The following is a 12,092-nucleotide window of genomic DNA, read 5'->3' as shown; positions in this document are numbered from 1 at the left end:
TTGATACTTTTACTTAGGTAAAGAAATGTGAGTACTTTTTCCAACCACTGCTTCAGGCCATGTGGTCTGCTCTGACGTGGGAGCTTTGGGTGTCATCTGGGGAGTTCGCCATGGCAACCGCTATGTTTTCACCAGGACGACTTCCAAGTTTCTGCTGGTGTCTTCCAGTTTGAGTCCTCCTGCCTGCTAGTTTTTTCCCCCCCTAGTCTTGCGTTGGGATTTCCAGGCCTGGAACTATACGGCCACAGCACGTTTTGGAGGATGTGGGATTACCCTGTCTCTTTTGATAATGAAAGTGAGATGATTGGTCTTTAAATGTTCTGGAGTGATTTACATGACTGAGAGCTTTACTGGAACAACTTACGATACTGAAATATTTATTTCTCGTAAAGACCTTTTTTTTGTGGAGATCTGGTGAATTACCCTCAAAACATTGAAATGATATTAAACTTTTGAGGGCTCTTCTTTTCTACAGACAATTAGCAGTATTATTATTATTAGATAAATAGTATATAATTATTATTTTTTTAGATACATTCACTTCACCTTTGACTATGCACTGTGGGTTCATTCTCCTGTCATTTCAGATGCTGCCACTCCCACATTCCATATCAATTAACCACTTTCAACCTGGCGTCATTATTTTGGGAATGTCATTATAGCGGAACATTTTCAGTTTCTGTTGTGATTCTCTGACAGATCCCTGTTGCTTAAAGGAGGAGTTCGCCCAAAAAATGACTTATTTTCTATCAATTACACACCCCATGAAGCCTTGATTTCATGGATTTATTTTTGTTTTTGTGGCATTCCTAAGACAATAATTTGATGACCGTGTGTATTTCCGGTAGGAGACACAAATAATCTACTTTGTGTCTCCTACCGGATAGTAGCCGGAGGAGACGGGAATCAAATTATTGTCTTAGGAATGCGACAAAAACAAAAATGAATCCATGGATTCAAGGCTTCATAGGGTGTGCAATTGATAGAAAATAAGTCATTTTTTGGGTGAACTACTCCTTGAAGTAAGTGGACCGTTTTCATGTCAAGGACCCAAATTGTATTGTATTTATTTTTATTTTAGAATTATATATATTTTTTAATTTTCCCAATTTCTTTGATCTGTGCTCTTTTATCATGTTTCTTGCAGAAAGTTTCTATCTTTAATGACGTGTGAGTCGTTTTGGAACTGTTTCAAGTGCTAAACAAATACAATTTATTATTAGTTCCTGATGATTTCTGGGTAGTGCTTGTGGGTTTTTAGAGTCACTCAGTGTTTATTTACTTTGTCGTACAACTGAGCATACATAAGGCGTTGCACTGTACCTGTATTCTCTGAGGTATCAGTGTTCATGTTATGCAAGCGAGGGCCTGCCGATTTAAAAACAATTCCAAGAAACCAGCCACACCCCTTACAGGGAATAATACAGGCAGAAACAACCTGAAAGACAAACACAAAATGTTTCTATTCTTGAAGCCGTTATACAACCTGTAAAGCAGTAGTAATCTGAGTTCCCAGAAGCTCTCACCAGCTCGCCTCTCGCATACAAACGGGAAGAGCAGTTTGGTTCTCAAAGTGGGGTCCGGGGACCCCCAGGGGTCCTTGCGGGGGTTCCAGGGGGTCCCCAGTAAAATCAGTTAATATAGCATCAAAAGTTTAACCACTTTAACCCTATATACATCGGCTATTTGAAATTAGCCAAACTACAAGCTCACAACGCCTCGCAATGCTTCACATTGTGGGCTGTAGATCTGCTATTTTCTAAAAAATCTTGATTTATTTTTATTTTTATGTGAATTAAAAAAAAAGAAGAACACAAATCTTGTATGGTAGTCCCTGGCACAAACTATATGTGGCAGCACATTTAAGAGGAATTTAACCATCCTGTTTCCTCACTAAAATATATTGGTATTGAGAAGGTATCACTCCCCCCTAGAGGAGGTCATCTGGATCTTAATTACTTTCCAGGAGGGAACATTATTGGATCCATTGCCTCCTCATGCACTGAATATTGACTATGACTTCAAGTGTTTTCTGTAAGGTGCTTTGTTTTGTTATTTATGATGTTCATTTAGAACTGATGTTGTAACTCGATATCCATAAGAATGATTTTCAATGGTAAAGTATGATGTATGACTTTGTTATTTGATTGGCAATATTTGCCGACACTATGTTGTGATGTTGACCAATTCATTTGACCAACCATGTGGTAATTTAAGAGTATCCATCTAACTAAGGGTGGTGGGTGATGTTTCAGTTGAGTCGTGTGACGCGGAGAACAAGATGACACCAGGCAGTATTACACAACATGTTCTGAAGTGTATTACACACATAGAGAATGTATACAGTATTGGACACAGGGCGTGACCAGAAGATACAAGAGAGACAAGGACAGAAACAGAAAGTTGATTGTCATGGCGTCATGGTGTATAAGCCGTGCTTACGCAGATGAGAGTGATTCAACACATATATAGTACAACTGGGTCAATCAGGTAAAGGTCAGTGCCATAATCATAATTCATAAAACTCTATCTATTGGTTTGAAAAGGCCCTTTGATTGCTATCTCCACCAGTGGTGGAGTATTTTTTTTGTCAATGCTTTTACTTCTACTCCACTACATCTCAGAGGCAAATATTGTACTTTTACTCCAATACAATGATTTGAAAACTTTAGTTACTAGTTACTGCAGATATAAATTATTAGATTATAAAACACTAGAGTTTCGGGGGGCTACGCCCCCCTCAACCCCAGCCGCGCACGGGGCCCAGCCGTGTGTATATTGGGGGACCCAAATCGCCGGAGTGAAACTGTGGAAAAAAATTTTTGAAAAAGGAAAAAATGTGAAGAAATAATATTTGTTATGTTTCAGGGGGTCCACAGGGGGTCCGCGGACCCCCTGATGGTCCACTGACCCCCTGTGGAGTGTTGGGACGCGCGGGGACACCCCTGGAACATTGCGGACCATTTCGGTGTTTTTTTTTTTTTCATGAAGGTGGTTGCTTGTTTCTGGCGCAGGCTGTGCAAACCTGGCAACCCAGCGCATGCTGCCGCACGTTTAAGTGGCGTAGCGTCATGAGGGTCAGTGGGGCCGTGGCTCGGTCAGTGAAGACCCTGTAGTGCGGATGATATGTGGCATAGAGGGGCAGATTGTAAATCCACAGAGGAAACATCCGTGGGCTACCATTGGTTCAGCGATGTGTGCGGTCGCCCTGCGGCCCCTCCTCCTCCACCAATGTGCAGTATTGAGAGCCCTGACGTCACAACAATTGGAGCGATGGGCACTGCACTGTGGTTGGTTAGGGTACACCTAGGGCCCAGGTAGAACCCAGTTAAAGCCTGCATGGGCAAACCCAGTTAGGACCCGCCTTGGTCCCACATAAACATGGCTAGTTGGGGCCCACCTAAGGGCCAGGTAGAAGCTACTTATAGCCTGCATGGGCATCGCAGTTGGGACTGAAGTGGATGCCGCTGACATTGCTGACATGGGGTCCATATGGTTTAGCCCACCTTGAAACCATATGGGAACTACGCTGGCATGCTGGCTGTAATGCAAACGCTGCATCATACCTGCAGTGTGTAGTTTGATGTTGTGTGTGTAGCAGATATACCTGCAGTGTGTAGATCAATGTCCATAGGAAAGTCAATGCCCAGCAGTGTTTTTTTTCCCCAGCAGAGTTTCTAGTGTCTCTGTGTCTCTCTGGAAGAGGTTGCACATGAACTCTGCAGCCGCACTGAGGCGCTCCAACACAAACACTCTGACATTAAGCTGCTTCACACAACAAACATCAGCACCACGCTGCTGTTTGTCCAAAAGACACAATATCTGCTCTCCCACTAACGTCATGTGTTCATTTATCGACAGCCGTACAGACTCCTTTTGACACATTTTACGTCGTTTATCCAGCTCTCACTGACTGTCCACATCGGGCTGTTATTTTGCTGCGATCAAGTCAACGATGTGAGAGATTAGCTATCACAGACGGACGGACAGGGGGTGAAACATAGTGTTGCGCCATGCCTTTCGGCCTGGCGGAGACAATTAAAAACCGAAAGTAAAGGAAATGGCCATTTCTGCAACAGAAGTAGTCAATAAACTATGCTATGAAAACATGGGCCACATTGGCAAAGAATGTAAGAAAGAGGCAATCATGTAGAAAATAGCCGATCTCCAAGCGTACAAAGCCTCTGAACGTGAGGCGTTTCGAGCTTGTAGATCGGCTATTTTCACAATATTTACTTGTGGAACGGAGTCAAACAGAATGGGGGGGTCCCAGATCAAGTACGTGTATTTGGGGGGGGGGGGGGGGGGGGGGGCGTGAAAGGGTTGATAAACACTGCTCTAATCGGAGCGAAATTATCTGAAATTACTACATGACCATAATGCAGCCTAACATCTGTTGCACGGGGCGGTCCTGCCATTACGTTAGTTACTGTAGTTGCTGTGGAGCGACATAGTTCTCCAGAAGACACACACAAACATACACCATCTACAATGGACGAACTGAGCAGCAATATAGACATTCACCACACGAACGTGCATTGTTGACAAAGTGATTGCACAGCCGCTGCAGGCATGACAACCAGGTTAGCGTTAGCGACATGGCAGCTATCACAGCGCCCTGTCCGTCGTGCTGCAACTGCCTGTGATGGCTACAGCAGTAACAGCAAGCTGTCTGCGATGCCATTGTCTGGAGACTGCTCTTAGCGTGACACGACCAATGAGAGTGAGCGCTGTAGTTGTTGCTAAGATACGGTGGCGTCTCTGCCCCATAGCTTGTAGATCTCTCACACATGATTGGCGTAGGCTGCGTTGCCAGGTCTGACTTTGTGTCTAAGCAATGGTCGGCTGATTTTGGCGCGCCTTTGGGCTCGTTTGCATTGTGCGCACGGCAGCGCTTGTTTAGCGTACGTCAGCGCGACGTGGCAACGGACGTGGCAACGTGAAAGGTGATTGGCTGGTGAAAAGAAACACCCGACGTTACACCAGAAATGGTGCCTGGAGAAAATGGTGACCAAAAAAAAAGTTTGGAAAAAAAGGAAAAAAACCCCGCAGCGGCTGCGTGCTGTTGTGGTGATGAGGTCGTGCGCACGGTAAACGGTACGAAGCTGTCTCCCCTTCCGTTTTGTCCGACATTTGGTGAGTAGAATTAATTATGTTGCGCGGTGGAAAAGGTGTATTGAGCAGTGAGATGTCCCCTACGCGAGGCGTAAATTCAGCGCGGCCGGCGTGGGGAGTCAGTTGGCGACATGTGGTCTGGCGGTGCGTTGTTTAGTCGATAACAGAGCTGTGGGGTGTGGACACCGAGGGTGCGGAAGTTGGTCGCCATTTATATAGTTAGATACATTAACCGTTTTAGCCCTATTTCATACCTAGGCTATTTGAAAATAGATCTACAAGCTCACAACGCGTCGCGACGCGTTGTGAGCTTGTAGATCTGCCATTTTAGTACTTTTACTTTTGGTGCCAATACTTTTGTACTTTTACTCAAGTAACATTTTGTACAAAGGCCTTTTACTTGTAACAGAGTATTTTTATATTGTGGTATTGCTACTTTTACTTAACTCATTCAGTGCCAGACTTACAGTATTTCTGGCTGTGTTGTCCCAATGCCAGAGCCAAAAATTCATTGTAAAAAAAAAAGTGCTCAGGAGCCGAGATACAGCCTTTTTCAGTAAGAAGTTAAACAAAGAGTGAATGGAGCAGCACATTTTCAAATCATGATATTTTGGGTTAAAAAAAAAAAGGATTTAAAAAAAATATATTTTTATGACGTCTTAGACGTCACATGGCACTCAGGGCTTAACAATGGCGATAAAACGGACGTCTTAGACGTCATGTGGCACTGAATGTAATATATCTGATTACTTTTTCCAGCACTGCATGTACAGTACAGTATGTACTAGGTCAGTCAGACAAAGGTCAGTGACATAATCATAATTCATAACACTGTATCTATTGGTTTGAAAAGGCCCTTTGATTGCCATCTCCAGAGACTAACAGACATGATAGGATTATCTGATCCCCATCAGGTTTATGCTGGCAGGTGTGTCATTGTTGTGGGCTATAAGAGGCCAGTGTTGGTTACTCTTTGTTGATTCTGAGGAAGGAAGCCAGAGTGTGCGACTTTTTTCCTCCATTTTAATGCAATATAATTAACACAATTGCAATGTGTTCCACCAATATGTTGCGAGGCGTTGTGAGCTTGTAGATCTGCAATTTTAAAAAAATGTATCCGTGGAACCGAGTTAAACCAAATTGAATGCCTTAACTCCTTCCAAGTGCTCGTCAGGGTGAGGGGGTCCCCAGTTCAAATATGATTCTTTTGGGGGGTCACGGCCTGAAAAGGTTGAGAACCACTGCTGTAGAGCATGTGGTCAAGGACCACTGCTTGAGGTGAAACTCAAATGGAAATAACTCACTGACACTTCCCCAAATGTGCTCTCTATTAAAGCTCAACAGTAAAGCTTTTCGCAATCATATGGGGGACCCGGGTTTGAGTCCGGAACAGGACATGGAACTTATGGATTGCAGCATTAAATTAGTACATTCAGGGCAGAGTTTCTCAACCTTTTTGGGCGGTGTTTTTCAACCTATGCAATATCCAGGCCCCTTAACGTAATGTAGTGGAGTAGAAGTAAAAGTATTGAAAATTGGAAATACTCAAGTAAAGTAAAAATACATCAACATTTTACTTGAGTAAATGTACTTAGTTACTTTACACCACTGATTATTACCCTACTTCCCAGAGAGAGAGAAAACAAGCCTGTTACGATTATTAAGTAGATTGTATATGGATGTCAGGCCCTGTCACATCAGGCCCCACCGAATGGCAGGGCTGTCATGGCCCTGTCACTCCTGTGCAAGTGTGAAATGGGAGCAAATTGATCCCAAATACAAGTGATGCCAGGCACAACAAACCCTGTGGCCCTTTCAAACAGAACAAACACCAGGTGAGCTTTGACATTTATGAGAATTGATCCACTTTGGAAAACCCAGAGCTCAATGGCTGTGTTGCCAAATGAAACATTGATTACACAGTATGTGACTTTCTATTTGTTGATCATAGTAAACATGACTCAATATTTACCCATTTCTTAATGTAATTTTGACTGAAAACATGGACCCCCTAACTTTGAACACTACCAATATTCAAAGGATAGGATTTAGCTCAGGAATTGAACATTTTGTTGTCAATTAAACTTAATTTTGACCTTTTCTGTGGCCTTTGACCGTGGCCTAATAGGCTCTGTGCATACAGTAACTGTGTTCCCGTGTTTCCAGAAGGTGACATACGGGCTGCCATAGCTGATTGGTTAGTGAGGCCGGTACGTTTCGAGGTACGAATCCGGGGCAGGCCAGCAATGTGTCGATGTGTGTCCCTGAGCAAGACTCTTACCCCCTAATTGCTCCCCGAGCGCCAGCTCATTTGATTGGCTCATTTAATTGATTGCTGCCGAGCCAATCAAACAAAGCTATGGGAACATGAATCGGAACAGGACACGGGTAGCCACCTTCTGGAAAAATGGGACTACAGTTATGCACAGCCTATTACCCCCAAAATTAGGTCAGGTAATTTAGGGACCATTGGCCACCCTGAAGATGTATTTGAGCCTTTTTCTTTTTTTTCTTTATTTCAGCTAGGTCAGACTGTAGATTGACAGGAAACCAAGGGCAGAGAGAGAGGGGAGACGTACAAGACAAGGACAAGACGACGGTGGTTGGTTTCCCGAAGGTTTAATGACGCATGTCACCATTTCCCCAGAAAGAGGGACAGAGGGACAAACGGAAAGACAAACCGGACAATAACACAATCTACATCCCCCTCCCCCCCCACACACACACACACACACACAGGGCGAGGTTAAGACCTTGAACTGCACATTAACATGAATCCGGCACTGATGATAGTGCCTATGAAGCATCTATGAAGCTATGAAAAGCTATGAAAGATTTCAATATGCAACACAATTTAACCCATTTAGACCTGAGGACGATTCTAAAAACGGCTTCTAAATATCCTGACCTAAGTTTTCTGAAAAACATCAAATATTTTTAAAATTACAAAAAAATACAACAAATGTATGTTGCTATATAGTGTACATCGCAACAGCAACCTCATAAGGGGTTCCCGGATTGGAAGGTATAGTTACGTACAGCATAGGGGTCCCCGGTCCAAATGGGTTAATACAATGTGTAGTGGGGGTCCCTTCTTTCACCTTTATTTATTCAGGAAGGTCAATTGAGAGGCCCTGATTACAGTGTACAAAGCATGCCATTTGCGTCATCTCTCTCTCAGCTAAGGGGTCCTTGGACTGAAAAACGTTGAAGTAGTGGTAAAGTAGTTCTGCCACGAACACAGAGAGAAGCTGCCTGTGTCATAAGGACCAGGCTGTACCCAAAACAGTAGATACCAGGCCTGTGTCATGGCATCTTGACACTTATATTATGCAAAATGTCAGAACATTATCATAAGGCGAAAAGTGAAGAACATAACAATGGTATAATTCTACCACAATTCTTCCTCAAACCCTATACATATTCTTACAGTAACTTGGCCGGAGTCCCGCATCAGGAGGCTACATTTGGTTCCCTCCTTTTTTCCCTATACACAATCTGCTGTACAAGCACTTGTAGATCGACTATTTCCGCAGAATATTGTTTCCCCAAACGTTCCCCAATTATGACATGCCCTGAATATGGATGTTGGGGTTCATGTGGTTACAATACTACACATCTCACGCATATATAGGAAATAGGTGAACTGAATCATGACAGATGAACTGAATCATGATAGATGAATTGCACTATTATTGCACTCTTATGGTTTTAGTTAGACTATGAAGTACTTATTTATTTGTAATTTTGTAAAGAGTATGGTAGGATATACAGTCTTTTTTTAAATGCTGACCCTGGGAGCTGAGCTCCAAGATTTCCTGTGCATTCGTGCAAATGGCAAATAAAGTCTTTTCTATTGTATTCTATTGAGTCATCGCTCCTGGGAATGTAGAGGATTCATATGAGCAGCCCTCTGGGGGTTTACTGCTCTGCTGACAAAGCCTGGCTGTACAGCATTCCTCATCCTCATACTGGAAGGACCCTCGACTTTACAGAAAAACCTCCAGTCAGTGGTGTAAAGTAACTATACATTTACACAAGTACATTTACTCAAGTACTGTACTTGAGTACAATTTTGAGGTATTCTTACTTTACTGGAGTATTTCCAATGTTCAGTACAATCTCAGAGGCAAGCATTGTACTTTTACTCCACTATAATTATTTGAAAACTTTAGTTACTAGTTCCTGCAGATATAAATGATTAGATTATAAAACATACATTAACCACTTTAGTCCTATTCTATATATAGGCTATTTGAAAATAGCCAATCTACAAGCTCACAACGCGTCGTGAGCGTGTAGATCTGCTATGTTCAAACATTTTAGTACTTTAAGTACATTTTGATACCAATAGTTTTGTACTTTTACTCAAGAAAATGTTTGAATTCCGGACTTTTGCTTGTAACAACGTACTTCTGCATTGCAGTATTGATACTTTTACTTAAGTAAAACATTTGAGTACATTTTCCACCACTGAGCATTCCTCAACCGCATCCTGCATGGAAGGACCCTTGACTTTACGGCAAAACCTCCAGTGTGCCTCAAGGGCGTTTCTGGTCACCTTGACGAGACGACCTCTGTTACAGGAAAGGCTATCGTGACCTATCCACCACAATTGAATGAGCCCTGGTTTCCGCATATTGCTCTCTTATCGTAAATTCTGCCGTTGTCCGCGTGCCACACACTCACACTCACACGCACACGCACACGCACATGCACATGCACACACACACACACACACACACACACACACTCATGCACGAGTGCAAATAATGTGCATGATGAGCACACCCACAGCCACAGATATACACACACTCACACTAACGCACACACTCGCGCACGCTCTTGCAATGTGCACAAACCCCCGTGCACGGATCATTGTCATGGTACATTTACTGTAATAAGGGGCACGTTGTATTGAATAACCCAGCTGTCAATCAAATGACGGGAGGGCTTCCAGTAAGGCTCCATAACTATGTTCCTCCCTGCCTGCCGGTCAAAAATGTGGTGTTGTTATTTTGAAATGAATAGAGGGGCCGGGTTTCGGTCATCTCATGCTTATACGCTCCATCGTACGACGGTGGAAATTAAAAAAAAAAAAAAAATCTACAAGCTCACAACGCATCGCGGATAGCCACACAGGAGTTTATTGTTTATCTCCTCAATTGTTTAAAACGGCGCTGTCCTCTCATCTTGAGACTACCTGCTCATGTTTTCACTAATTATCAGTAACAGATCTATGACACAATAATTCATATACTGTATGTTGTGTTATTGTTGTATGTTTTGTCTTGTTTTCCCCCCTTGATTGTTGTTTTTGTCCTGTTTATTTATGTTCTGTTTTGTTCTGTTTCTTAAATGTGTTATTATGTATTCTGTAACTGCGGAGCCCCTTGAAAACGAGATGGTTCATCTCAAGGGGTTATTCCGAATAAAGAATTTCAATTGTCCCGTGAGCGGCTATTTTTGGCACGCTACACCATTTGAACGAGGCTGTACATAAATCAGGCTTTTATTTTCCCACAGTGATGTTTTGTCTCCATTTCACCAGAAAAAAAATCTCACCGCTCTCAAGCTGTCAGGAACTTTGCTGTTGTATTGGGGAGGGGGAGTATTCTGACTGCTGTGCCAACCACCATTATGTATGATTCTTGTGGGGACACTCCACTGACACCAGACTCTTACGATGAACTATTCATAAATGCTGCCATAAAGTTCCCCTTATGAGCCGTTTTAAGATCAGATAACTGTTAAGAATCAATGACTGAGCCACATGCAGAAGGTAGGCCTAATTAGGCCTGAAACAGGTACATTTATTGCTACATTTATTGCCGCAGCACTTCTAAAGCCCATGCAGCACCAGTTATCTTGGCAGGTGAACTACATAATAACACTAATGTCACCTCCGTTTTATTATTTTTTCAACAGAATACCATAGTGTTTTCAGCCACAAAGAAACTGGTCTGTCATGAACATTTGGGGGACTATCATCCTTAACACATTACACCCTTTTAGCATGTTGCAGCATACATTCGTCATAGTCTCAAGCAACTGGTAAAATGACTTATTAGAATGATTTATCTTGCATGTATTATACCACTTGTACAGGGTTTAAATTACTTGTGTAGGTAAGCAAAGAAAGGGTCTCTCCAACATCTGTCTAATAATATAACATTTCTCATGCATCGAGCACAATACTTAAGTTACTATCATATCACACTACAGCTGTGGTCCCTGCAAGTCAACACTTGTGTTGTTTACAAAAAGACTTAATGCGCAAATGCTTTCAAAGCTGCAATAAAGCCGCACAACCAGTGGCACTGCCTTTGCGCAGGCATGTGTACTATGTCAGCTGTTACTACAGTATGTGTTATGATACACACCAGGGAGACAGCTGTGGTGCTATATTGGGAGATGTTTGTTGGTTAGTGTTATAGGACAAGGGTTCCCAAAATGTTCAGGCCGCAACCCCCAAAATAATCATATTTGAACTGGGGACCCCCCAAAATAATCATATTTGAACTGGGGAGCCCTCCTTACAAGCACTTGGAATTGTAGCCATTACATTTAATTTGACTCGGTTACACAGATAATTATTGCGAAAATAGCCGATCTACAAGCTCACAACGCCTTGTAGTTTGGCTATTATCACAATGCTTGACTCTTTACGTAGGTCCTTAAATTGTAACTTTAGAAATGAGCAGATACCCTGTCCCTGTATACACTTATACTGTATGTTGATTTGTTTACTGTTGAGTGAGAAAACAATGTTGCACATTAAGCAAATCCCCTGGGGACCTGCCAAAAATAATTTGGGGACCCCCTGGGGGTAGTTCCACCGTTTGGGAACCACTGTTGTAGGAGGTGACATCCGATTTGTGTTTTCTTGATAAATAAATTAAATAGTACTGTACCTATCATCAAACCAGAATGCCTATAGTACAGCAGTTCATTGCTCATATTTTGATATTATCTCA

Source organism: Gymnoscopelus microlampas, assembly GCF_963454915.1.
Source record: "Gymnoscopelus microlampas genome assembly, chromosome: 11".
In the NCBI taxonomy this organism is placed as follows: Eukaryota; Metazoa; Chordata; class Actinopteri; order Myctophiformes; family Myctophidae; genus Gymnoscopelus; species Gymnoscopelus microlampas.
This window is presented reverse-complemented; position numbering follows the sequence as displayed.